Here is a 27,949-nt window from a genome sequence, read left to right as displayed (position 1 = left end):
AAGAAATCCCTAAAGCTCTGTTCCTCAACCCTCATTCTTCAGAACAGGTGGTGAAGATGCTGAAATATTCCTTCCACCTGCCCAGTGGCTTTCACCTGACAGACCTTGTGACTGTCAGAGCTAGTCACCCCCACTCCCATGTCCCCACTGCCCTACAGCAGGATGGACAGACTGCCCTGGAGCCCATGGGCAGAGGCCTCTGCTCCTCACAGCACACTCCGCCAGTGCACAGGGGAGCTCAAGCAAGGCAGCTGCACACACATGCTCTCCGTGAAGAGAGAGGCAGTACGGGGGGTTGGATGAGAACTGGAACATTTCAGGGTTTCTTGAAAAGCATCTCCTAACTTCTCCATGTCTTTTCTTCTTTGGACAGTCCCACATGCCTGGAGGGAGCAACATGTCCAACAGCAGCTCCGTCACTGAATTCCTCCTGGCATTCGCAGAAACCCGGCAGCTGCAGCTCTTGCACTTCTTGCTCTTCCTGGGCATCTACCTGGCTGCCCTCCTGGCCAACGGCCTCATCATCACCGCCATAGCCTGCCACCACCGCCTCCACACCCCCATGGACTTCTTCCTCTTTAATCTCTCCCTCCTCAACCTGGCCTCCATCTCCACCACTGTCCCCACATCCATGGCCAATTCCCTCACGGACACCACGACCATCTCCTACTCGGGATGCGCTGCCCAGGTCTTCCTGGTTTCCTTCTTGTTTGGAGGAGAGATTTCTCTTCTCACTGTCATGGCCTATGACCGCTACGTTGCCATCTGCAGACCCCTGCACTACGGGACCCTCCTGGGTGGCAGCAGAGCTTGTGTCCAAATGGCAGCAGCTGCCTGGGGCAGCGGCTTTCTCAATGCTCTCCTGCACACTGCCAACACATTTTCCATACCTCTCTGCCAAAGCAATGCTGTGGGGCAGTTCTTCTGTGAGATCCCCCAGATCCTCAAGCTCTCCTGCTCACAATCCTGCCTCCGGGAAGTTGGGGTTGTTGTGGTTAGTGTTGGTTTATTTTTTGCATGTTTCATGTTCATTGTGCTGTCCTACGTACAGATCTTCACAGTTGTGCTGAGGATCCCCTCCGAGCAGGGCCGGCACAAAGCCTTCTCCATGTGCCTCCCTCACCTGGCCGTGGACTCCTTGTTTATCAGCAGTGCAATATTTGCCTACCTGAAGCCCTCCTCCCTCTCCTCCCCATCCCTGGATCTGGTGGTGGCTGTTTTGTACGCAGTGGTGCATCCAGCACTGAACCCCCTCATCTACAGCCTGAGGAACAAGGAGCTCCGAGATGCCCTGAGGAAAGTGATTGCATGGGCATTTTTCAGCAGTGCTAAAATTGCCTTTGCTCTCAACAACTGAATCCCAAACTGTCCCAAACCAGGACTCAGTTTTGGTTTTTTATTTTATTTTTATTATTACTATTGTTACTGTTATGATGATGATGATGAAATTTATTTGTTATCATTTTGCTACATAAATGCTTGCAGTTCACCCCGGTTTTAATGCCATGTCTCACCTGGTGGCCACGCAAAACTGTCTAACGCCAGGTCAGAGCTGGCTCCCTCACAGTATCTTGGTAATAAAGGCAGTTCTAGCCAGTGCCATGTCTGAAGGCTGGGTGCTTCTTCCAGAGCTGGTGTCAAATATAGGCCCAAGGAGAGCAGCCCACAAGGGCCTGCTGGGCAGCCTTGTCCATGGGGTCAGGAACAAAAAGCTCATCATCCTGTTATGATCTCTTAGACACCAAGGCATTTAGGATTGAGGAGTCCCCCCTCAGTGTCCAGTGACAGGGGAGATGAGGGATTGTCACTGTTGTACATAGCCGGGGCTGTCGCACATGTTCAGGCACAGTGTCAGATGTCCCTCCTTCTGGAGGGGAAGCTGGAGGTGCCAGGAGAGCACAGGGGCTCTCCTGGGACAGCGTGTGCCTGGGGTGGGCAGCGAGAGGAGCCTCACAAAATGAGAAGTCCCCCAAGGTGGAGTCCCTTAAAGGGAAAGCACGAAACGCAGGTATCCACAGGCACAGGAGGACTCTGCAGTCCCAGGAGAGGCAGTGGGGACCCAGCTGGCACGGGGCACGGGGCACGGGGCACGGGGCACGGGAGAGTGATTCATGTCATCGTTAATGAAATACCATGTGTTGGATCTCTGGAGGGATTAGAGGCCATGGATCCCCATTCGGTTGGGTCTGCTTCCCACCTGCACCAGCATGGCCAGTGCAGAGTCACCCCCGTGGCCCTGTGGCCCCACCGTCTGCTCGCTCTCCAGAGCAGCACTGCCAGCTCGAGACCGTGCGGGAGAGCAGGGGAAGGGGTGCAGGAACAGTTATTGAGGTCAGAGGAGGGATGAGGAGACATCAGAAGGAAGTGGAGCTGGGCTTGAAATGGTCTTGGAGAGAAAAATGCTGACATTTTATCCAAGACAATGGTCACACTGTGGCTACACTAAAGTGTGTTCACGTTGCAGAGCCAGAAGTCCTTGGTGTTCTGGCTTCCCGTATGGCCTGGGAAGTGGCTGAAGAAGGAATAACTCTCCCCACCTTCCCTGGTCATAGTGTCATCATCACTTTTGACAGGTGGCACCAAAAGGAAGGCTGGGACCCTGTGCCAGCACTTGTCTTGAAGGAAGCAGGACCCAGCAGCCAGATCAGTTTGCTGCTGTCCCTCAGGCCCTATCTCCAGCACACAGTCTTGAGACAATCTCCCCCAGGCCGCGTGCTAGCCTTTACCCCAAAAGTCACCTCCAGACAGGGCTCTGCACCCAGCTGGAGGACTGGGCATCCAGCTGTGAGCCCTAGGAGAATGAGCCCCCTGCTGGGTCCTCTACAGGGCTAGCAGGGAGTATGCAGAGGAGGTCCTGGGAGCGTCTACTGGGCCTGTAGACCATCCTCATGCCCATGGAGACTCTCAAGCAGGGTCCCTCAGTGCAAAGATCCAGCCCAATTTGTTGTTGTGTGAACAGAGAGGAGAAACTGCCCCAGGAAACTCCTCACAGACCCCTTTCAGCACTGCCTTTCCCCACAGTCGTGGTGAGGAGTGACCTTTGCATGTGACCAGCTCCATCTCCCTGCTGGGCTCAGCCCCTGTATGGTGGGATGGCCAGTCCTGCCTGGCCTCTCTCCAGACCCAGACCCCAGCAGACCCTGGAGCATGGCTGTTTGCTTTCCTCAAGGTGGGCTGGGCAGGGGCTGGGGATGGGGGGGAGGTTGCAAAGCAGGAGGGCCGTGGAGGCCACGGCACCGAGGGCTGTTGGGGGGCCATGCTGGGGGGACGTCTCCTCACTCCTGAAGGCAGCCTATGCTGTGCGGTGCCTGCACAACGGTGCCATGGGGCCGCATGCCGGGCAGCAGGGCGGAGGCAGAGCAGGGGTGGGACGCAGACAGGAGCCACGAGACTGCTGGAATGTGACAAATGTCCGCAGCCCCCAGCGAGACAGGGCTGTGCTGTGTGGTGGCTCCAGGGAGGCCAAGGGGCACCGTGGTGGGAGGAGCAGGGTGGAGAGCAGCAGGCACAGGGCTCCCAGCAGCCCCTCTGCAGCTGAGAGGGAAGGAAGGAGGGAAGGAGGGAGAGAAGGAGGGGGAGAGGGAGGGAGGGAAGAGAGAGAGAGAAAAGGAGAGAGGGAAGGAAGGAGGGAGGGAAGGGAGGAGGGGGAAGGAAGGAAAGAAGGGGAGGGAAGGAAGGACGGAAAGGGAAGGAAGGCGGGAGGGAAGGAAGGCGGGAGGGAAGGCAGAAGGGGGAGGGAAGGAAGGAGAGGCAGAGGGAAGGAAGGAGGGGGAAGGAAGAAAGAAGGGGAGGGAAGGAAGGATGGAAAGGGAAGGCAGGAGGGAGGGAAGGCAGGAGGAGGGAGGCAGCAGCTCAGGGAGGGCGGGAGGGGAGGCCCAGCAGAGGCCAGGGCAGCCCTGGGGGCCCAAGGGCCGCTGTTGCTAGGCAGCACCGGGGGCGGGGGGGGGGCAGGAGGAGGCCACGTGACCTGCAGCTGGTGCCGTTGCCAGGCAACGCCGGGTGGGGCTGCAGCAACCCTGGGGGAGGGATCCCGGCCCTGAGGTGGGGGGGTGAGGGGGGCAGGTGTCGGGGGGCAGCGTGTGGGGCTGGGAGAGGTGGGGAGCCAGGCCCTCCGCGGCCCCCGGCCCCGCTGCCCCGGCCGTCATGGGGCTGGGGGCCGCCGGGTCCATGGCCGCCCCCTGCGCCCGGCAGCCTCTGCTGCCTCCTCTGCGCCGCCACTGCTGAAAAAGCCCCCAACGTTTCCAGAGGTCGCGGTCACTCTGGAGCGGAACGATGGCGCACGCTGCTCACGTTAACGCCACCAGGCACCTCTGAGGCTGCTCTTTTGCAGCGCCCGGTTTCTGTGACCCTGCAACATGTCCTGCCCTTCTTCCCCAGCCAGAAGAAGAGCTGATGGCACTAGCGTCTTTTCTGGCGTGTCTCTCCTGATCCGTTCCCTGCTGTTGCGTGTTGGACCTGGTGACCTGGCACCTGCCCGAGACCCGGCCAAGGGAACCGCCCAGCTCCCAGCGGGGGCACAACCGGGAGCGGGTTTCGCTGGGTCTGCTTCTCGAGCAGCAATCGGGCAGTCGGAGGCCCGGGGAAGCACGACCCGGAGACCCTCCAGCTGGCTCTGGCCAAGAGTTGCCTCAGGAAGGGAAGAAGAAATACGCCCGCTGGGTTTCTCCAGTGGGTTTTGGCGCGGCGGATAGGGCTCGCTTGCCTCCATCTTTGCGACAGCGCCCTGGAAAGGCGAGCAGAGGACCTGCGGTTGGCCCAGCACCAGAGGGAGGGCAGAGCCAGAGCCTCCGCGTCCTCCCAGCCAGTGTCCTCTCCTTCAAACCCCTTCAGCTGTCTGCCAGAGCAGTCACCTGTGCGATTCCCCGAACAGTTGCCCAGTTTTGCCTGGCTGTAAGGACAACCTGTCTTTGAGGTGCCTCTGTTGTTGTACGTAGCCGGCTGCAGTTGTGAAACATTTCTGCGGAAAAGGGACGTGAAGCGGCAAGCGGCACAAGGGAGGGAGCAGGAGCAGGGCTCTCCCCTGCCAGGGTGGGCGCCCGTCTCTCGTCTCTGGTCCCACCCTCTGTAGGCGTGCTCCGAGCACACACCGGGAGGGTATGGAGAGCTGACGGGTCCCCAGCTGGTGCGGCAGGGATGGGTGAGTCTGGCTTGAGTTCAGGGTTCAAGCAAGTCCTTCGCTGTTGAATGGGACCTTTGCGCTTGGCAGGTGGCAGTGAGCTGGCATCTGGCCGCCTAAAAAGCTACGCGCTGAGTGCTGTGCTGCTCCCTTGGCTGTAGCTGCTGCCGAATTGGCCAGGCCAATTGCCCCCTGCCCTGAGGAGCAGGAACGAGGGGCCTTCAGAGTGTCCTGCCTCCAGTCCTGCCCCCAGGGTCCCTCCCAGTCCCCTTTCCTTGGCAGAGGGTCTGATGTGAGTCTCTGCTGCCTACAGGAGGGCTCCAGGCTCGGCAGCATTTCCAGGTGACTTCATGGTTGTGTTCTTCAAGCAAGCAGCCCTCTCTGGGCAGGGCTGAGGGAGTGACTGCAAGCAAAGCCTCATGCTCCCCAGCACAAGATGGACGCAGCTTCTCAGCTTTGCCAGGAGAGGATGGAGAAGAGTTCCTCGGGCCAGGAGCAGCGCCATGAAAGCTGCATGTTCGCGCGGCAGTTCCTTGCTGGCCTGAGGCAGAGGCAAGCGCACGTTGGGAGGAGGGCAACCAGGGCCAGGAGCTGGAAGCTGCACCCCAAGCCAGAGGGGGCGTCCCAAAAATCAGCATTCTTCCTGCTGCCAGAGCTGAGGAGGGCAACCACTTTGTCCTCGGTCAGGGAAGTAGAAGAGCTGAAGGCCTGCTCCAACTCTGGAGTCTAAGCGAAAGGCAAAAGCTGTCGCAGCAAGGGAGGACACCGCGTTTATGCTGCTGTGGCTCCGTCAGGCTCAACCAGACTAAGGAGAATTCACACAAGCCCTTTATTCGGCACATGTCAGGAGGCAGTGCCTGCAGCAGAGGGGCAATGACGACCTGCCGCACACTCGCTCGCTCACGCAGGGGGAGCTGCTGGGCATGACGCAGGCTCTGCAGCACTCTCTGGGGTCGCCATGGGCTGAGCAGCCTGGGAGGGGAACTGCTGCTCTGGCTCTGCTCAAAGAGAGCTGTCTCACAGAGCAGGGCGCCACCTTCTCCACGCTCTCCGGAGCCGGTAGCACAGTGCTCCAAGGGTGAACCCTGATGGTGCCTTTTCCGCTGGAGCTCTCAGGAGCAGGATGGTCTGGCTTGCCAGAGACTGGATGCTGAGGCTGGTGTCACTCGGCATGCTTTGAAGGGCTGCAATACAAAGGAAGAGAGAAGAGATGAAAGCCCCGGGTGTGCGGAGACCCCAGGCATGGCCTCCGGACAGGGCCAAGCCCAACCAGCCCTTCCCATCGCCCGCAGGCAGCAGGGAGGCCTAAGAGATCAGCTGGCGAAAGATGCAGTTGAGAAATGCCCCAAGCGCCCCGGCAATACTCGCCCCCTCCCGGTGCCCAGCAGGGGATCAGTGCTCGCTCCCCAGGCTCTGCCCTCCTCCGTGCCGCAGCTAGCACCACGCTGCCCCCACTCACCCTGGCAGATGTCCTGCAGCTTCTCCTCGCTCGGGTCGCTCATGTGCCGTCCGACGAGCCCTAGGTGTACACAGCCCATGGCAAAGCCCGCTGTCAGCACGCAGCCCCTGGGCACGCAGGCCCTGCCTGAGGCAGGCAGGGCTCCGGCAGCCCCAGGGCAGGTTCTTGCTGCCAGCGCAGCAGCCGGGACTGGGGCCAAGCTGCCCTGGGACAGAGAGGGGCCCCACAGGGGCTGGGACTCACCGAGGAACCTGACGGCCGCCTCCCGCAAGGCCTCCTGTGGGCTCTCCAAGTAGGGCAGGCTCTGCCGCAGGTACTCCTCCGCTCTGCTCCTGTTCCTCTCCAGCTGGGCAGAGGGCGAGGGCGAGGGCTTGGGGCAGACCTTCCCCACGCAGCCAGGCCAGGCCCTCCTGCCAGGGCCGCCTCCCCTCCCTTCCCATGCCAGGACGTTCATGGCTCCCAGTCAGGAGCCGTATGGCACCGAGGTCTGGAGGAAGCAGAGGGCAGAGCGCTCCCCAGGCCGGCTGAGGTGCCCTAGTGCTCACCAGGCCCGGCTGGGCCAAGGGCTCTTTCCGCATGCTGGGGGCAGTGTGGGGACAGGGCCCTGGAGAAGAGCCCACCGGGGCAGGGTGCTGGAGGAAGGGGAGCGCATGTGCAGCTCCAGAGCCCGCAGCAATGGGTGTGGGTGTGGACAAGGGGGCAGGCCTTCTGCGGGCCAGACCTTGGGGGCTTGGGGCTGTCCTTACCAGGCACTCGCCAATCTGCCACGTCTGAGCTGTCTCGAGCAGGTGCCTGAGCTGCTTCCACTTCAGGAGCTTAGCAGCAGCGAGGAGAGCTTCCCGAGCGGCCTGCAGAGCAGCAGAGAGTGGGAGATGCCACTGCAGCGCAGGCAGGAGATCCTGCATGCCCCGCACCTGGGCAAGGCTCAGAGCCTTTCCCAGGCTGTGATGGGAAGCTGCATGTGGGGAGCGAGTTGGGCTTTGATGCCCTGGGCAGAGATGGGGGCAACCACCATCTCGGGGCAGCAGAAGAGAGCTCGCCAAGAGCCTGGCCCAGGATGCCTGCAAGGACAGCTGGGAAGCCCCGAGGGACGCTAGTGCTGGGGCCTTGCTGGGCAAACCAGGCCAACAGGAAAAGCACTCCTGGCCCCACACGAGCAACCACTGTGGCCACACACCTGCGCCACGCTTGAGATCTCCTCGTGCGTGTGGAGAAGCAGTGGGAGCAGGCTGCTGTGCACGTGCTTCCGGATCTGCCGTTTCTGGGGGCCCACCACAGTTGCCAGCACGTGCCCAAAGAGCTGGATGGAGAGCTCTCGCACACGGGTAGACTCCTGGAGGGAAGGAAGATGGGAGGACCTCAGCAAGGGCTGCTGCAAGGCTGTGGTGAGCAAGGGGGTCAGTGGGGCTGCCGTGGAGATGACTGCTGCTGACGCAGCCTCTGCACGGAGGAGCTGTGGGCCAGATCTGCCACCAGCACAGAATGGCCCCAGCCCCAAGACGCGCAACACAGTGGCTTTCTCTAACACGTGGCAGCCAGGGAGAGCCAAGCCGTGGAGGTGTCTGTGCCTGGAAGGGCTGCTCTGGCCCTGGCCACACTCCCACCAGTCACCTCCTGGCTGACTCGCAGAGGAGCTCCCTGGGTAGATGTGCCAAGGAGGAGATGGGGGCCGGCCGTCGGCAGCAGCTCCTGGGCACATCCCACCTGCTGACGGTCCCCAAAATGCGCTGTCCTGGTGTGAACCCCCTGCCTGGGCCATGCACCTCTGCCCCACAGCCACGGCAGCAGAGCCCCCGCCTTTCCCACCAGCCTTACGTCATCAAAGAGTGGCCGGAGCTCCTCAGCAAGCTGCAGGGCGATGGGGTTGGCCTTCTTGCTGTCCAGGAGATGGAGCACGTGGCTGAGGATGGTGAGGGCCTTGGCACGGAAGGTGCTGTCAGCACCCGGCAGGTGCTCCAGGAGTGCGGGCAGCAGGCCTTGCAGACTTCTTGCCTACATGAAACAGAGAAGGCCCTTTGGGTGAAGCAAGGAGTGACTGCATTGGCACAAACGCTCTGGCTGTAGCAGCGACAGGACGGTGGGGGAGCTGGCAGCAGCTTCCCGAGCTCTCGATTCCTCCGCTGCCTTTCCCTCCTCTGCCTTACCCGCCACCTCCAGCCCCAGGCCACTGGCCTGACTTTGCCCGGCTGCCCCCTGCTCACTGTGTGGCGTCTCTCAGACAGCGTGACGAGGCCTGTGATGGCCATGTCGCGCATGGCCAAGCTCTGGTTCTGCAGATGCAATTGCAGGAAGCCCAGCACATCCTCATCAATCTCCTGCTCAAAGTCGGTGCAGTTCAGCAGCTGAAAGACAGCCGGCTGCAGAGTGAGCGACCGGCAGAGGCAGCAGGACTCCCCGCGTCCTCTGAACCATCTGCAGCCTGTCTGTCTTGGGCCTTTGTGAAGCGCTGGAAGGTAGAGAGCTGGCACCAAGGGTGCATGAGCTGCGAGTGGTTGTGAGCATCAGCCCGGCAGAAATGGCCTCTTGGCGGGAAGGAGGCCAGGCTGGGGTGACTGAGGGGAGTGCAGCTGCTGCGGGAGAGGAGCCCAGCTCCACCGACCAGCCACCCGCCCCTCTGCCCACGTGCCAGAGAGCCCAGTGTTTGCAGGCACTGCCCAGAGGCACCGCTCGCCACCAGGCCCACCTCAATGAAGACAGCCATGGCGGCGATCTCACGGTGTTTGTCTCCGCAGCTGAGTACCCTGACCACGTGGTCAAACATCCAGGCGCACTCATCGGCCGCGTTCATCCACAGCTCCCTGGTCGGGGAGGGGAGAAGGCACTGTGGGCACGGAGCTGGGCAGGCAAACCTCTTTGGGTGTGCGCCGCCACCCCGAGCCATCATCCTGCAGGCCAGGTCCTGCAGGGCAAGGTCGTGGGTGTACTCAGCCCCAGCAGCCGGTGGCGCTGGCTCAAGGAGCGGCGGTGGCCTTTCGCCACCACACCTTGTGAGGAGAAACCTGGCGTCTCACCCACTCAGGCTTATTTTGGTGAGAGAGCGGAAAAGCGCCCTTCCTACACCAAAGCTGTGGCCTTCGGGCACTCTGTCTCCAGGGCAGAAATGCTGGGGCAGACGAGGATGAAGAAGGCTCTCACCTAGTCAGCAACGTGACTCCTGTGTGGTAGGTCTCCTTGCTCATAAGCATGTCCCAGCCACCCTGCCTCTCGATGGAGTCAGCCAGATGGGCATAGTCAGCATGGCAGAGCAGAGCTTTCATGGCCTGCACCGCGCTCCTGTGTGTAGAGCAAAGGCGGGTCGCACACGGAGGCCAAGCCCGGGCTCTGCGCGCATGGGAGAGACTGGGGAAGAGGGACGGAGCACCTGACGGGGCTGCCTGGAGGACACTTGTTCTCCTGGCCACACATCTGGCTGTAGTCTTGGAGGTCCTGCAGGGTGTACTCCAGGCTGAAGAAGGTCTGGAAGAGCACTGCTAGGTAGAGCTGGGGGAAAATGAGCTGCACTGGCTCTTTGCTGGCGGGCAGCAGGAGGATCTCGTTGAGGGCCCTGATTGCCTGCCAAAAACACCAGAGATGGGTCTGGCTGGAAAGAGATCACCTAAGCCAAGGCAAGCCAAGGCTCCTGTTTGCAACGGTGGCAAACGAGTCTTCTTGAGCCACAGGGCAGGTCCCCCTGGCAGGCCTCGTGGACCCCGCAGGTGGTCCTGGGCTCCTGGCCCCAGGCTGGGCCCCATGGGCAGGACTGAGTGAGGCCTGTGCTGGACACTCACAGTCAGCGGAAGGATGTAGCTGTCCTTTGGCATGTTGCTGTCCCGCCTGAGCAGTGGCTGGTCCCAGAGCCAAGAGAGCAGCTCCTTCAGCACCTCCTCTGCAGGGGAGTGCTCGGAGACCAGCGTCCTCCACATGGCCCCGGCGACGCTGCAGACGCAGAGCATGCTGTCGGGGGGGCTGCCTTGGCCACAGCTCCTTGGCCTGCGATAGCCCCGGAGCTGTCCTCAAGGCTGGCAGACCCCGTACCTGTCACACAGCAGGGAGGTGTTCAGCAGGCTCTCAACCACCTGATCAGGCTCCAAGCGGGCCATCTGGAGCAGGGCGTTGTTCAAGATGGCCTGGAGCGACGCCTCCCTGATGCCCATGAGGTTCTCATAGATGCTGCTCACCACCTCCGGCACCTGGAGGGGACAACACGGGTAAGAGTGGGACCGCCACAGGAGCGTAGCAGTTGCCTCAGGGGCCACTGAGAACTGCTTCCTTCCCGTCGCTCTTTGCTGGCCTCAAAGGCTGCCGGGTGCCTGAGAGCCCTGGCCTCCGCTCAGGGGGCTCAGAGCCCCGAGGGTGCAAGCCCAGGGCAGTGCGGCTACAAGCTGCTTACCCTGTCCAGCTCCGAGTCGGGGTCTCTCAAGACCGCCTCCATCATGCGGGCAACCACCTCGGTATGGGAGACCCTTGGTTCTGTCAGGCCCTTGATGGTGGTCAGGAGGAAGTGGGTCCTCTCGGAGGGGAAGAGAAAGCTCCCAAATATCTGTGGAGGGAAAGACACAGGGTGGCACCGTGCGTGCACCCCGAGGAGCAGAGAGAGTGGCTCCAGGAGTGGAGAGAGAGTTGGAGCAGGGCTGGCACAGTGCCCCCGGGCAAGCCGGGCGCAGGGGCTGTGCTGGGATGGGCTGAGGGCAGTGGGCAGTGGGCAGTGGGCAGTGGAGCTGCCGGGGTGCAGGTGGATGGCTGGGGTCAGGGTCACGGTGGGCTGGCCCTCCGGGGCCGCAGAGCTGGCGGGTGGCCAGGACAGCTGGAGCTGCTGCTCTGCCCCTGGGACAAAGCCTTTGGCTCCGCCAGGCTCAGGGAGAGCGGGACATGCCTCCGCCCGAGGCCTGGGAGGCTGCCGTGCCGGCTGCCCCCCACTGATGAGGGATGCGTTTGTTCCTGCAGGCGTGCTGCCAGCCCTGTGGCCAAGAAGGGCAGCGAGGGAGGAGCTTCTCACCGTGCTCTCGGCAGTGGCGTTGCTGGGCCAGAAGGCGTTTGGGCCTTCCCTCTGCCACTTCATGTCTGGAGGCGTCAGATCCTCCTCTGCCATCTTTCTACCTGTGCAGGAGGAGAAACCCCGAGCAGTCAGGAGGAACGATGGCGAGTTGGAGATGGCGGACTGAAGGCATTCAGCAGAGCTGTGTGGCTTGCCGAGAGGGCCAGCCCAGCCCAGCTTCTCTTACTCTCGCGCAGCAGAATGACCCTGTAGAAATGGTGGAGAGCCTCTGCTGCCCCATGGCTGATCTCCTGGTCCTTCTCGGCGCAGCACAGCGTGAGGTGGCCCATCAGCTGTCCCAGGAAGTCCAAAGGTGTCTTTTGGAAGAGGAAAGGGCCGGCACTGCTTCCTCCACAGCTGGGCGAGTCCTGGGGGGAGGCAGGAAGGACCGGGAGCAAGGCTAAGCCGCGGCAGCTGGGACCAAAGCCCTGGGCGCCACGCAAGAGCGGGCCCAGGCCAAGGGCCACACGAGCCAAAGCCCTGGAGGCATCTGCCCAGCCCTGCTCCCAACAGTGAGCAATGGGGTGCGGAGCCGTGTGTCCTAGCCTGCCCGCCCCTGCCCTCTGCCAGTTCTGTTGCCCACTGCTCCCGCTGGCCGCCTTGTCTGCAAGAGCACATCAAGCCACGTGCCCTCTCCTCCTGCCTGAGAGGAGAGTTGCCCACGGCCTGCAGCCACCCACTTACCTCCAGCAGAGAAGAGCTGCCCAGGAGCTGACTCAGCCGCACAATCCTCCCCACGGCCCTCTGGCGCTCAGCCACCCTCTGGGACGCTGTCAAGGGCAGCAGCACCTGAGGAGACCAAAGCCGCTGGTCGGCGCTGGGTCCTGACGGCCACTCCAGGAGCAACAGCTCCGCTAAGCACCCGGCAGGGTTTCTGCCTCTGCTGCCTTCCGTGCGCTCCTCCAGATGTGGCCCTGCGTCCCCTGCTTGTGCCCAACTCCTGGCCCCGCTTTGGTGCAAGGGATGGCTTTTTGGGGCGAGGGGCAGAGGGGCTGAGGGGCAGAGGGGCAGGGCCGTGCTGGTATGCTGGCGGGGGAAAGGGCTCTGACTGCCACCAGGAGAGACACCCGGCTCAGCCAAGAGCATGGTGGGGCCCCTCCCTGGCTCCCCACGGAGAGCTGGGCCCTCCCCACAGCATGCTCTCTGCACCTGGTCTCAGGCAGGGGTGGCCCCTCGACTCGAGAGGGCCCCTTCCCTTTGGGGTGAGGACCAAGCCCTGCCACCACCACCACCTCCCCACCTCCACACTCGCTCTTTGCAAACAGCAGACCTCCAAGATGTTCTGCAGCTGCTGGAGACCGGAGGCCTGCGACTCGAACACCAGCACCTTCAGCAGCTCATCCAGAGCGTCCAGGGCCTGCAAGGGGGCAGAGGGTGGGCACCCCTAACGTGGCCAGGAGGCTGGCTCAAACTCCTGCTGCCCGAGGCCGGCACCTACCGGAGGGTAGAGTGAAGCATCCAGGCTGGGCATCTGCTCTTGGGCAGGAAGAGAGAAGATGCTGGTGATGCAAGTGCGGAGCAGCCTGCTGTCCTGGGTGTCCTTCAGGAAGGGCACCTCTTTGCTGAAAGGAGAGAGAGGTGCCTGTGGGGCGCTGGGGCAGGGAGCGGTGCCCCGACGCCCCGGGAAGGTGGAGGCAGCCCCGGGGGGTGGCAGTGCCTGGGGTGGCAGCCATCAGAGGTGGGGAAGCCCCACGGGGAGGCCCCTCCTGCCTCTCCCACGACGCAGACCCAGGGGCCAAGGACAGCGCTGGCAGGTGGGGCACGACGGCCGCTCCATCTCCTGCCTCTGCCTTCAGGGGAGAAGCCCGCGGACACCCCTCTGCTCTCCCGCCTGCCCCCCCGGGGCAGGTACCTGATGGCGGCAACGGCCAGCAGGGCTTCCTGCCGCACCCTGGAGTCCAGGCGGTCGGGGGGCTCTTGTTGCAGCAGCAGCTGGGGAGCAGAGGCGGCGTGGGGCACGGCAGTTGCCAGCCCCCCGCCAGCGGTGGGCAGCACCCGGCAGGCGCCCCCACCCCGCAAGCAGCGCCCAGGCCCGGCAGCCCCCCAGCAAGGAGGGCTGTGCTGGCGGGGGCCTGCCCACCCTTCCCCGCGTCTGGGTGCCTGAGTGCTGGGCTCGCCCGGGCGGCTCTGCCCCCTCCCACAGCCCCTCCGGCTGCCGCCTCACCTCCATCTTCTCCGCCAGCTCGCAGAACCCAGCCAGGTACCTGCCCATTGCCTTGGCTTGGCAGAGGGTGTGGATGGAGGCCAGAAACCTCAGCTTCTGTGCCTCGTCCTGACCGCCAGGGACAAGAGAGACCAAGAGGGCAGGTGAGAGGGCAGAGGCCCCGCCGGCTGCCCCCTGGCGCTCAGGGGGAAGCAGCAGCAGCGCAGGAGGCCCCGAGCAGCAGCTGAGCCCAGCCCAGAGCCCTCCCTGAGCCTGGGAGCAGGCAGCGAGCACGGAGGCAGCCGGCTGGGAGCTGCAGGCAGCGCCGGGCGGACAAGGGGCCTCGTCACCTGTTCGGGGCCCGTGGGAAAGGCCTGGAGATACTCCAGAGCTTCCTGCTCCTCTCCCTCCAGCTCCAGAAAACAGGCAGAAGAATCGGAGTCTGCGGGAGGAAGGGAGCGGGGAGAGCAGTGGGCGCTGGCAGGAGGCCGAGGAGCGAGCGGTGCCCTCTCTTCGGCGCCAGGCCTGCTCGCGCGGGCGCAGCGAGCCCCAGCCCGGGGCACGGATGCCCCGCCGCAGCCAACCGCCCCCTGGCAGGGGGGCAGCGGAGGTGCCAGCCCCGCGGTGCCGCTGCCTCACCTGGCCGGAAGGTCTGCGGCACGCCCAGCTCTTGAGTCTCGGCCTGGGAGCTGCTCTCGCTGAAGGCGCCGCCCTGGTCCTCCCAGGCCAGGAAGGGAGTGCTGGGGCGCCCGTCCTCCTCAAGCACCAGCATGGGCTTGCCGGGGTCGGTGTCATCGAGGCGCAGGAGGAGGTTGCTGGTGGCTCCCGCCTGCTCCCAGGCCGCAATGAGCGCCCTGAAGGCAGCATCCTCCTCCGCCCAGGGGATGGGGTTGTGGCTGGGGGATCGATGCTCCGCCATGCTGCAGAGCCGAGGAGAGGCGTGAGAGAGGGCCAGGGGTGCCCGCAGCGCGGGCTGGCCCCAGCTCTCCTCGACGGCCTCGGGCAAACGCCTCGGCACCACGGGGCTGCCCGGGGGAGGCGCAGGGAAAGACGTGGCAGCGCTCAGGGGGCTCCTCGGCCAGCCCAGCACGCTCCTGCCCTTTCCCGTCTCTGTCCTCCCGGACACTGCGGGAGTGAGGCCGCAGCACTGTGGGGTGTCACGAAGGGAGGTCACAAAGGGCGGCATCACTGCCCCACTGCCCTGGGGAGGGGCAGGGCGCGTCCCCTCTGGGTGGCCCGGGGCCCCACTGGTTTGCCCTCCGCTTCCCTCAGGACCCCTCCATCTCCCTTCCCCAGTGCCCCAGGGCCCTCCAGGTGCCTCTGGGTGCTTTCCAGCCACTGCACGAATCACGGCTGCGAGCCAGAAAGCCTGCATTAGCAAACACTGCCAAAGCTCTAGTTTGGGTCGATGGGCAGCTCCTGCGTCGGGGCACGAGGCTGCGGGAGCTCCTGAGGTTGCTGCAGAGGAAGGAGCTGCAGCTGCACCAGCACCAGCTCCTCCTGTCAGCCCGGGATCTCTCAGCAGTTGCCCCAGCCATGCCTGAAGCACTTGGGGAGGTCTGGGGCTGCCAGCGGTTGCCCATCGCACAGGCTGGGCCTCTTCGGCAGGGAAGGGCTCAAAGGCAAAGCCTCCCTCCCTAGCCGTGCTGGCGCTCTGACTGCTAATTTGGGGGCTTAGGGATGAGGGCTGATGAGGAGCTGGAAAGGCCGGTGCAGGGCCATGGAAAGAGGTGTGAAGCAGCCCTTCGGGGTCCTTCTCGGGGAATACTTGCTGGTCAGCTGTGTGCATTAGGCTGGCTTGCTGGCCTTACCAGGTCAGGCTGCTGCCTTCTCCCCGCAGGGCCCTGGCCTGGGCCACCAAGGCTTCTCTGAGTCCTAAAGGAAGTGCAATAGGCAACAAGGTTGCACCAGTTTCCTGCTCTTTCCCTGCTTCAAGGCTTTAGGGAAGGCGGTAGTCCATCACACCTCCTTGTGTGTGCCCCACTCCTCCTTGCTAGCTCCCTACTGGATTTAGCTAACGGGCCGCATGGCTGGCACGCAAAGAGCCACCGTAGTTGCCCCAAGTGGGGAAGCTCTGATGTGTGCAACATTAAAACCCAGTGCTTCTGAAGAAAGCCTTAAGGGCCCAAATGCCAGGATGTGCCCTCTGAAGGGCAGGTGTCTGGTCGTTTTCCCCCGAGGTCCCCTGTCCCTGCTTTCAGCTCTGGTAGACTTCCTGTTTGTGCTTGAGGTTTGCCAGGAGCTCCTTGTTCCTGCTGCCGGCCTCCTTTGCTTGATGGCCTGCTTTTGGGCTGGGCCATTATGGAACTTGGAGGAGAGGATGCCTGAATATGAGCCAGCTCTCTTGGACCCCTCTTCCCTCCAGGGCCGTGCCCCATGGCAGTCTCCCAAGCAGGTGCCAGCACCGGCCCAAGTCTGCTCTCCTGAAGGCCAGGGCTGCGATTCTGCTTTTGGCCCTGCTCCTTCCTCGCCGGAGCTCTATGTAGAGCCACAACATTAGCAAAGGCTATGTTGTCAGGAGACTTCCCCAGAGGCTTTCCTGAAGGTCTGGGAAGGACTGCAGTTGTGTTGCATGGCTTTTGAGATATTCGAAGTCAGCTCTCAAATCTGCCGCCTGCCAAGAAGGTCATGTGGTGTTGTTTCCCAAGTCCTGATTTCACAGCCCGCTCCAGCACAGACTTGCAGCCCATGCCTGATCCACACCAGAGCAACAACGTTTGTGAAGGTGCTGCAGCCTCACACCTCATCTTCCAGGAGTTGTTTATGGAGCAATCTCAAATGCCTTAGAAAGCGTTCTGACTAGAGAAAGGCTTTTCTGTGCCTCTTTCCCTCTGAATGCAAGCCCACAGCACCAATAGCCAGCTGACACCACCAATGTTTTTCACACGACACTGTCCATTTGCAGGGAAGTCCCAGGCCTCTAGCAGCCGCTCCCTAACAGCGGGATTACTTGCCAAACTTGTTCTTTCACTTCTTCCAGTTGGTGCTGCTTGCTCGGCTTCTGCAGAGCTAGCGGCCAGTTCTCCTCAAAGTCAGCTGAGCGGAGTCTTGGGGGGATATTTCAGGCAAGGCTTTGGACGCTCGCATGGAGACCACCCAGGCTGTGACTCGAGGTCATCAGCAGGCAGCTTGGTGTCAGCGACCTGCCTTCGAAGGATGCCCATCACCGCTGACAGAGTGCCTACCAGGGAAATTGGCATTAGGCTAGCAAGAGGACCTAGCTCTTGTCTACCTCCTGGTCCCCCAGCAATCTCGGTGTGCCTCCCTGGAGGGGAGGCAGAGGAAGAGGATGAAGCGCGTTTCCCATGGGCATGCCGGCCCACAGGGGCAGGAAGCCTGGGGAAGAATGGCAGCCATGTGCTGCTTTCTGCCCAGGGAAAAGCTATGCCCAGCTCCAGCTCCAGCCCCAGCCCCAGCCCCAGCCCCAGTGCGGCAGAGGGCAGCTGCCCTCTCCCACCCCACGCTGGCGGTGCCAGCCCCACCTCAGCCCGCTCCTGAAAGCCTCCAGCGCAGCCCTGGGGCAGTCTGGCGGCAGGCGGTTTTGACAAGGGCACAGCAGCAGCGATGCAGGGAGCAGGGGAAGAGCAGGGAAATTGGGGTGAAGAGCCCAGCCCTCGGCTGCATGGCCAGGGCACTGGGCAGCCGATGCCTTTGCAGCTGGCCCGGCTTCAGGCTTGGGGTGGATACCAGCTGGAGGGTAGGAGCACTGGGACTGTCACAGGCTTCCCGTGCAGCTGTGAGTGCGGTGAAGGCAAGTGGGCAGAGCCAGGCACATGCAACTGCAAAGGCCAGGGGAGGAAAAGGCCACGTGGGGCTGGTGAAAGCCCTCCCTCTGCTGCCTATGGGGAAGAGAGTCCCCAGGCGATGCTGAGCTCCACTTTGGCCACCGGAGGACGAGGGATTGTGGGGCTGGCCAAGGGCTCTGCGCTTGGCCGTGGCACAGGCAGAGCCCATCTCTGTGTCCGGGGTCTTCCCATTCACGGAGCCGCAGAGGAATTTTGGAGGGAAGGGACCTCTGCAGGTCTCCAGTCCAACCTGCCTCCCACACAAAGCAGGGCTGGTTGGAGCCCTGCAGTCTTGTCTGGCCATCGCTGGGCTGAGCCTGACCCCAGTTACCGGCCGCAAACCTGCTCTGCTCCTCTTGCGCGGGCACTGCAGGATGGCACCTCTCGGTCGGTGGGGCACTGCCCTGCCAGCCTTGCCGACCCCCTCGGCTCCCAGCTCCCCTTTGTGGCTACAGCCTTGTTTGGGTGCTGTTGGAGTCCCAGCTTCCCTTGCCAAGGCTTTCTCGCCTGTAGTGAGGGGGAAGCTCTGAGGTAGAGATGGGTATTCAGGTCAGGAGGACGGGGACAGCGTCAGGTCAGGACCTGAGAGGTGCAGAGCCAGGCGCAGGCAGGTCCACAGCATAACTCAGGCCCAAGGACAAGGGCAGCAGCTCCCCGACAAGGCGAGGAGGTCCCGCGATGATGCCGGTCACTCTCTGTCTCCCCTGCTCTTGTGTCTGGGAGATCCCCCTCCCTGTCTGCCTGCAGCCCCTCCATGCCCACCCTGCTGCCCAGCACAGCATCACAGCCCTGGCCCTGCAGCCCTTCCACAGCTCCTGCTGCCCCAGGGACAGAAGCACCTGCCCCAAGCTGGTGCTCAGAGGAACCTGATTCTCGTTCTCCTTTTCCATCTCTGACTGCTGCCCTGCTTTGCTCCTGGGATGTCCCTGCTGCCCAGAGAGCCTTTCCCCAGGTCAGGGAGTCCATGCTAGCTTGGTTGGCCATTCCTACACCCTCCCCTGTGCTCCCTGCAGGGCCCTGGGCGGGCAGTGCTGCTCTGCAGAGCGAGTGGCTGTGGCTCCACATGGGGACTCCTGACTCTGCGCTGGTTGTGCTCATTTTGGGCAGCAAGCAGACCCAGCGGGACAGGGATCAGAGTCATCAACAGTGCTGGCATGTTTCTGTGCTCCTGGACAGTGCTCAGAGTGAGCCCAGGGTGTTGGCAGTGCAATGAGATGTGTTTTGGAGTGCACTAGCACCAGCCTATGGACTGTCTGCGCCTCCCTGTGGCCGTTTTGTGTGGTAGGAAGGGGTTGGAGGAGGGTGGGTGTTCTAGTGGGCAAGTGTGAGGAGGGCTGCCGTAAGTTGGAGGAAGAGAGAAAGGCGAGGAGGGAAGTGCTTGTGGGGCAGCAGGAGACATGCTAAGCGAAACTAGGTTGTTCCATTGGTGCTGGTTGTGGTGGCTGTTCTTGACAGGCAGGTGGGTTAGGAGAGTGGCTACTCTAATCAGAAACAGTGAGGAGGGCTGGCATAAGTTAGAGGAGTGGAGGAAGGTGAGCTAGGCACTTGCTGTGCGTGTGCCCTAAGCATGGTAAGGTGCAAAGGGTTGAGCCATTGCTCCTCCCTGTGGCCATTTTTGTATGGTAGGAAGTGGTTGGAAGAGGGTGGGGGTTGTAGTAGCCAAGTGTGAGGAGGGCTGGCGTAAGTTGGAGGAGAGGAGGAAGGCGAGGAGGGAAGTGCTTGTGGGGCAGCAGTATGCATCCTAAGGCCAAAAGGGTGGGTGCATTGTTGCTCGTTGTGGTGACTGTTCTTGGTACGCAGGTGATGGAGGAGAGTGGCTGCTCAGGGCAGAAACTGTGACTGAGGACCAGCGTAAGTGGGAGGAGGGGAGGAAGGCGAGGAGGGAAGTGCTTCTGAGGCAGGGAAATGCATGCTAAGCACAACTAGGTTGTTCCATTGGTGCTGGTTGTGGTGGCTGTTCTTGACAGGCAGGTGTGTGAGGAGAGTGGCTGCTCGAGTGGGCAAGTGTGAGGAGATCTGGCATAGGTTGGAGGAGAGGAGGAAGGCGAGCTAGGCACTTGTTGTGAGTGTGGCCTAGCAATGTGAAGGTGCCGTGGGCTGAGGCATTGTGCCGCCTTGTAGCCACTTTGAATGGTGAGGAAGGTGTTGGAGGAGGGTGGCAACAATGATGGGCAAGTATGAGGAGGGCAGTCGTAAGCTGGAGTAGGAGAAGAGAATGAGGAAAGGAATGCTTGTGGGAGAGCCGTGTGCATGGCAGGGCCAAAAAAGTGGGTGTATTGCTGCTCGGCATTGGGACCTGTGCATGGTAGGCAGGTGTTGGAGGAGAGTGACTGCTCTAGTGGGAAAGTGTGAGGAGGGCATTCGTAAGGTGGAGGAGGGGAGGAAAACGAGCTAGGCCCTTGTTCTGAGTGTGGCCTAAGCATCTGAAAGTGCCATGGGTTGAGGCATTGCACCGCCTTGTGGCCGTTTTGAGTGGTGCGGAAGTGGTTGTAGGAGGATGGCAAGGCTGGTGGGCAAGTGTGAGGAGGGCAGTGGTAATTTGGAGGAGGTGAGGGAAAGGAGGACGGAGGACTTGTGGGGAGAGCCGTGTGCATGGCAGGGCCAAAAGGGTGGACGCAATGGTTGTCCCCGTGTGGGCCTGTGCGTGGTAGGCAGGTGTTGGAGGAGAGTGACTGCTCTAGTGGGAAAGTGTGAGGAGGGCAGTGGTAAGTTGGAGGAGGGTAGGGAAAGGAGGAGGGGAGTGCTTTTGAGAGGGCCGTGTGCACGGCAGGGCCAAAAGGGAGGGCACCTTGCCGCTCTTTGTGTGTCCCATACCTGGTAGGCAGGTGTTGGGGGAGCGTGGCTGCTCTAGTGGGAAAGTGTGAGGAGGGCAGTCGTAAGTTGGAGGAGGGGAGGGAAAGGAGGATGGAGGACTTGTGGGGAGAGCCGTGTGCATGGCAGGGCCAAAAGGGTGGACGCAGTGGTGCTCCCCGTGTGGGCCTGTGCGTGGTAGGCAGGTGTTGGAGGAGAGTGGCTGCTCTAGTGGGAAAGTGTGAGGAGGGCAGTGGTATGTGGGAGGAGGGTAGGGAAAGGAGGAGGGGAGTGCTTGTGAGAGAGCCGTACGCATTGCAGGGCCTAAAAGGAGGACGCAGTGGTGCTTGCTGTCTGGGGCTGTGTAGGGTAGGCAGGTGTTGGAGGAGAGTGGCTGTTCTAGGTGGAAAGTGTGAGGAGAGCAGTTGTAAGTGGGAGGAGGACAGGGATAAGAGGAGGGGAATTCTTTTGGGAGAGCCGTGTGCATGGCAGGACCAAAAGGGTGGACGCAATGGTGCTCCACGTGTGGGCCTGTGCATGGTAGGCAGGAGTTGGAGGAGAGTGACTGCTCTAGTGGGAAAGTGTGAGGAGCACAGTCGTAAGCTGGATGAGGGTAGGGAAAGGAGCATGGGAGTGCTTGTGGGCAAGCTGTGTGCATGGCAGAGCCCAAAAGGGTAGACGCAATGGTACTGCCGGTGTGGGCCTGTGCGTGGTAGGCAGGTGTTGGAGGAGAGTGGCTGCTCTAGTGGGAGAGTGTGAGGAGGGCAGTGGTTAAGTGGGAGGAGGTGAGGGGAAGGAGGACGGGAGTGCTTGTGGGCGAGCCATATGCATGGCAGGGCCAAAAGGGTGGAGGAAATGGTACTCGCCATGTGCGCCTGTGCATGGCAGGCTGGTGTTGGAGGAGAGTGGCTGCTCCAGTCCGAAAGTGTGAGGAGGGCAGTCCTAGGTTGGAGGAGGGTAGGGAAAGGAGGACGGGAGTGGTTGTTGGAGAGCCGTATGCATGGCAGTGCCAAAAGGGGGGAAGCAACGGTGCTCCCGGTGTGGGCAAGTGCATGGTAGGCAGGTGTTGGAGGAGGGTGGCTGCCCTAGTGGGAAAGTGTGAGGAGGTCAGTGCTAGGTTGGAAGACTGTAGGGAAAGGAGGATGGGAGTGCTTGTGGGAGAGCCGTGTGGATGGCAGGGCCAAAAGGGTGGACGCAGTGGTGCTCCCCGTGTGGGCCTGTGCGTGGTAGGCAGGTGTTGGAGGAGGGTGGCTGCTCTAGTGGGAAAGTGTGAGGAGGGCAGTCGTAGGTTGGAGGAGGGTAGGGAAAGGAGGGCGGGACAGCTTGTGGGAGAGCCGTGTGCATGGCAGGGCCAAAAGGGTGGGCGCAATGGTGCTCCCCTTGTTGGTCTGTTCTTGGTAGGCAGGGGTTGGAGGAGAGTGGCTGCTCTAGTGGGAAAGTGTGAGGAGGGCAGTCATAAGTTGGAGGAGGGGAGGAAAGCGAGCTAGTCACTTGTTGTGAGTGTGGCCTAAGCATGTGACGGTCCCATGGTTTCAGGCACTGCGCCGCCTTGTGGCTGTTTTGAGTGGTTTAAAAGGGGTTGTAGGAGGATGGCAATGCTGGTGGGCAAGTGTGAGGAGGGCAGTTGTAAGATGGAGAAGGAGAGGAAAAGGAGGAGGGGAGTGCTTGTGGGAGAGCTGTCTGCATGGCAGGGCCAAAAGGGAGGGCTCCTTCCTTCTCTTTGTGGCGGCCTGTGCATGGCAGGAAGGTGAGATTGCCAGGCTATTCTCGGAGACTGTGCAGCTCCAGGAGTCCCCAGCCCCCACTGCAGCAGAGGTGTCAGAGGGCTCAGCACCGTGTGTAAAGGTGCATCATAACACTGTTGAAGAGGGCTGGAAGCTGGTGACCTCTCGTAGAAGGAGAAAGGCTCTTGCTCCTCCTCAAGACTTACCCTCGAAGAACAAGTTTAGCGCCCTGCAAGCTGAGGAGGAGCTGGGCATGGCTCCAAGGGAGGCAACTGGCCTGGCAGACCCTGTGCCGTGCAGGAAGCCCCGGAAGAAGCGGCGAGTGATTGTTGTGGGTGACTGCCTGCTGCAGGGGACAGAGGCGCCTCTCTGCCGACCTGACCTCTTGTCCAGAGAGGTTTGCTGCCTGCCAGGGGCTCGAATAAGAGAGGTCATGGAAAGACTGCCAAGGCTTGTCCATGCATCAGACTACTACCCTCTGCTGCTCTTCCATGTGGGCACTAACAACACAAAAGGCAAACTGGAAACCATCAAACGGGACTTCAGAGCTCTGGGAATGGTGGTGAAGTGTCTGGGAGCCCAGGTCGTTTTCTCCTCAATCTTGCCTGTGAGGGGAAAGGATGGGAGGAGGAGTAGACGAGTTTTCCAAGTTAACAGCTGGCTGCGCCGCTGGTGTTGGCAGCAGGGCTTTGTTTTCTATGACCATGGGACCCTGTTTGAAGATCAACAGCTGATGGGGAGCGATGGGATCCACCTTACCAAGCAGGGCACGCGCGTCTTTGCCAACAGATTGGCCAGCCTGGTAAGGAGGGCTTTAAACTAGGCAAGATGGGGGAAGGGGAGTGGTATAGTGGCCGGAGAGTCAGTAAAACACCGCTCAAGTCAGGATGCCTCCAGCGGGTGCATACAGCCAGGGGAGACAGCATGGGACATGGCTATGGAGGATCCTCTTGCACCTCTCCTGGGAAGCTTGCATGCTTGACTGGCTCTCTGGAATGCCTGTATAGCAATGCGCGCAGCATGGGGAATAAACAGGAAGAGTTAGAGGTCTGTGTGCGGTTGCAGGGCCATGATCTCATTGCAGTTACAGAGACACGGTGGGATAGTTCACATGACTGGAATGCTGTCATGGATGGCTATGTGCTTTTTAGGAAAGACAGGCCAGGAAGGCGAGGTGGTGGAGTTGCTCTTTATGTGAGGGAGCAGCTAGAATGTATGGAGCTCTGCCTCGGGGTGGATGAAGAGCAAGTTGAGAGCCTATGGGTAAGGATTAAAGGGCAGGGTAACATGGGTGACACTGTTGTGGGGGTCTACTACAGGCCACCTGACCAGGAGGAAGTCATCGATGAGGCCTTCTACCGACAGCTGGAAGTAGCCTCACGATCACAGGCCCTGGTTCTCATGGGAGACTTCACCACCCTGACATCTGTTGGCAAGACAGCACAGCTAGGCACAAACAGTCGAGGAGGTTCCTGCAGAGGATTGATGATAATTTCTTGACTCAGGTGGTGGAGACGCCAACGAGGAGAGGTGCAATGCTAGACCTTGTCCTAACGAACAAAGAAGGTCTAGTTGGAGAGGTGAAGGTTGGGGGCAGCCTTGGCTGCAGTGACCATGAGATGGTGGAGTTGAGGATCCTACGAGGAGGGAGCAGGGCAATAAGTAGGATTGCAACGCTGGACTTGAGGAGAGCTAACTTTGGCCTCTTGAGGGACCTACTTAGGGGAATCTCATGGGGTAGGGCCCTAGAAGGAAGAGGGGTCCAAGAAAGCTGGTTAATATTCAAGCGTCACCTCCTCCAGGCTCAAGATCGGTGCATCCCTCTGAGGAAGAAGTCGAGCAAAGCGGATTCAGCAGGAGACCTGCATGGATGAGCAAGGAACTCCTGACAAAACTCCAGCAGAAGAAGGAAGTGTACAGAATGTGGAAAAGGGGACAGGCCACTTGGGAGGAATACAGGGACGTTGTCAGAGTGTGCAGGGATGCGACAAGGAAGGCTAAGGCCCAGCTGGAATTAAATCTGGCAAGGGACGTCAAGGACAACAAGAAGGGGTTTTTCAAATACATCAATAACAAAAGGAAGACTAGGGAAAACATGGGCCCACTGCTGAATGGGGTGGGTGCCCTGGTGACGAAGGATACAGAGAAGGCAGAGTTGCTGAATGCCTTCTTTGCTTCAGTCTTTCCTGCTAAGGCCAGTCCTGAGGAATTCCAGACACTGGAGACCAGGGAGGAAGTCTGGAGAAAGGAAGACTCTCCCTTGGTTGAGGAGGATCAGGTTAGAGATCTTTTGTCCAAACTGGACATCCATAAATCCATGGGCCCTGATGGGATGCACCCACGAGTGCTGAGGGAGCTGGCGGAGCTCCTGGAGCTCAGGAACTTTCAACAGAGAAAAAATGCCCACTCCTGCCCCAGGAGGGAAGAACCCCTTGCAGTGACCCACGAAGGAGACAGACTGGCCGGCAGCAGCTCTGTGGCCGAGGCCCAGAGGGTCCTGGTTCTGAGAATCACAGAATCAAAGAATGGTTTAGGTTGGAAGGGACCTCTGGAGATCATCTCGTCCAACCTCCCTGCTCAAGCAGGGTCACCTAGAGCACATTGCCCAGGATCACATCCAGACGGCTTTTGAATATCTCCAGCGAAGGAGACTCCACTACCTCTCTGGGCAACCTGTTCCAATGCTCTGTCACTCTCACAGGGAAGAAGTTTTTCCTCAGGTTCAGATGGAGCTGCCTGTGGTTCAGTTTGTGCCCATTGCCTCTTGTCCTGTCGCTGGGCACCACGGAGAAGAGGCTGGCCTCATCCTCTTGACACTCCCCCTTCAGATACTTGTACACGTTGATGAGATCGCCTCTCAATCTTCTCTTCCCCAGGCTGAACAGGCCCAGCTCTTGCAGTCTTTCTTCATAGGAGAGGTGCTCCAGCCCTCTAATCCTCTTGGTAGCCCTCCGCTGGACTCTCTCCAGGAGTGCCATGTCTCTCTTGTACTGGGGAGCCCAGAACTGGACACAGTACTCCAGGTGAGGCCTCCCCAGGGCTGAGGAGAGGGGCAGGATCACCTCCCTCCACCTGCTGGCAACACTCTGCCTAATGCACCCCAGCATACCATGGGCCTTCTTGGCCACAAGGGCACACTGCTGCCTCATGTTTAACTTGTTGTCCACCAGCACTCCCAGGTCCTTCTCGGCAGAGCCACTTTGCAGCAGGTCAACCCCCAGCCTGTCCTGGTGCATGGGATTATTCCTGCCTAGGTGCAGGACCTTGCACTTGCCTTTGTTGAACTTCAGGAGGTTCCTCTCCGCCCACCTCTCCAGCCTGTCCAGGTCCCTCTGAATGGCAGCACAGTCTTCTGGTGTGTTAGCCTCTCCCCCCAGTTTAGTATCATCAGCAAACTTGCTGAGGGTGCACTCTGTCCCTTCCTCCAGGTCATTGAGGAATACATTGAACAAGACTGGACCCAGGACTGAGCCCTGGGGGACACCACTAGCCACAGGCCTCCAGCTAGACTGTGCCACTGACCACAACCCTCTGAGCTCGGCCATCCAGCCAGTTCTCCATCCACCTCACTGTCCTGGAAGGCTTGGTCAAGCATGATTTCCCTTTGGTGAATCCATGCTGACTCCTCCTGATCACCTTCTTGTCCTCCACATGCTTAGTGAGGATCACCTCCAGGATCACCTTTCCAGGGATGGAGGGGAGGCTGACAGGCCTGTAGATTCCTGGCTCCTCCTTCTTACCCTTTTTGAAGACTGGAGTGACATGGGCTTTCTTCCATTCGTCAGGCACCTCTCCTGTTCTCCAGGACCCTTCAAAAATGAAGAAGAGTGGCCTAGCGATAACATCCACTTCTCTAAGGGAAGCAGGTGGGACTTGGGGCACAGGAGCTGTAACACTCAGCTACAGAGGCGAGTGGAAAAGGGTTCGATGTTAACAAGAGCGAAGTAGGTCCCCAGGGGCTGATGGGAGAACTGGCCGGGCTGGGGAGGGGAGGAGGAAGGTTGTCCACACATGTCCCGTACCAGAAATCCTGCCTTTCCTACACATCCAGGTTTCATTAGGAGACCCTCTGAATCAATAGGAATCCAGCAATGTGGATAACAGGGATTCTCGGGGCTGAAAAAAGAGGAAAACTGTGAAAGCCAGCATCCGATTTTTTTTTGGTCGCTCATTGAAATCTTCCTCTTGTAAGTGCCCTCCTGAGAGCTCTCCACTTAGCCTCACAAGAACTGAGACCTCAAGAAAATGCTGGGGAGTGGCATGGCTTGTTAGGGCTTCTGACCTTTTAATCCCCCCTCGAGTGTATGTGGTGCTGAGCCCATGAACCTCAGATACTGAGAGGGAACTGAGAAAAACACTGAAGAAGTTAAAGTCAGAATTAAATCCCAAGTTTCGGGGAGTGTTAATGGGTCCCCCTGAGGACCATTACCAACAAAGCCTCCCAGGGGCTGAGGAGAGCAGAAAGTTGGAGGCACTTGTTACAGGTTGGCAAAGGAAATGTGCAGGTGGCTGTGACACCAAGTCCACCTTGCTGTGTGTTATCAGACAGCATGGGCCAGCACTGACACCCAGCCCCTGCACAGGGTGGTGCTTTCGCTCCGACTTGGCTCAGGGCTCTTTGTGGGGGCAGGGAGAGGGTGGGGGTGTGCAAGGCTTCGTGCAGGATGAGACAGCACCTCCTGGGCTCTCTGAGGGTGGGGACGTAATGAGGACCTGGGGCCGTCAGAAACACAGTGTCTCCTTGGCCTCAGTGGCAGACACCAGAGAAAGCCAAGAGCACAAAGACCTCCGCCCTGTCGGAGGCTTTCAGCCTTGGCAGTGCCCTCAGTCGTCTCCACCCCAGGCTGCCCTGTGCTGTCCCCCTCCTGTGTCTGTGTCCCTGCAGCCTGTAGACACCCAGCCTGCTTCCCCACTTTGCTCTCCCCCAGCCATCTGACCACCTTTACTGATGGCTCTCTGCCCTCTCTTGCTTTTCATCCAGACACAAAGCCAGGGGCTCCGCACCGACTCCCTCTGGGTGTCCTGTTGAACCACAGCACAAGTGACATCCCAGTTTCCAAAAGTTCAGCCTGAACTTCTCATAATGTATCTCATAATTGTTTTGTCTCTTTCTCCTTCTCTTGCTATTTCCTATTACCAAGAAACTCTCCATCACCTCTGAAACCACCCTTCAAGCACTCACAGGCTCCTACTGGAATGCCCTTAGCCTCCCCTTCACCAGGCTAAAGAAGGCCACATCCCTCAGCCCCTCCATACAGGCTTTGTGCTTCAGGACCCTACCCCCATCTTGGGAGACCTCCCCTGGACCTTCTCCAGGTCCTCCCCATTCCTCCAGCACTGGGCAGCCCACACGGGGACACACTCTTCCAGATGTGGCCACACCAGTGCTGAGTCAAGGGGGATGGGGACTGCCCTTGCCTGGGTGGCCATGGTCTTCCTGAAGCAGCCCCATATGCAGCTGGCCTCATTAGTGCAAGCATGCACTGCTGGCTCCTATGGCATCCCTTGTCATGTCCAGGCCCTTCTCCTCAGGGTCACTCCTCTGACGGTCAGCTCTCAGCCTGTCCTGATGCACAGCGTTTTACAGAATCACAGAATCACAGAATCGTTTAGGTTGGAAGGGACCTCTGGAGATCATCTCGTCCAACCTCCCTGCTCAAGCAGGGTCACCTAGAGCACATTGCCCAGGATCACATCCAGACGGCTTTTGAATATCTCCAGCGAAGGAGACTCCACTACCTCTCTGGGCAACCTGTTCCAATGCTCTGTCACTCTCACAGGGAAGAAGTTTTTCCTCAGGTTCAGATGGAGCTGCCTGTGGTTCAGTTTGTGCCCATTGCCTCTTGTCCTGTCGCTGGGCACCACGGAGAAGAGGCTGGCCTCATCCTCTTGACACTCCCCCTTCAGATACTTGTACA

This window comes from Struthio camelus, chromosome 19, assembly GCF_040807025.1.
Source record: "Struthio camelus isolate bStrCam1 chromosome 19, bStrCam1.hap1, whole genome shotgun sequence".
NCBI classification, from domain to species: Eukaryota; Metazoa; Chordata; class Aves; order Struthioniformes; family Struthionidae; genus Struthio; species Struthio camelus.
Note: the sequence above shows the minus strand (reverse complement) of the source record.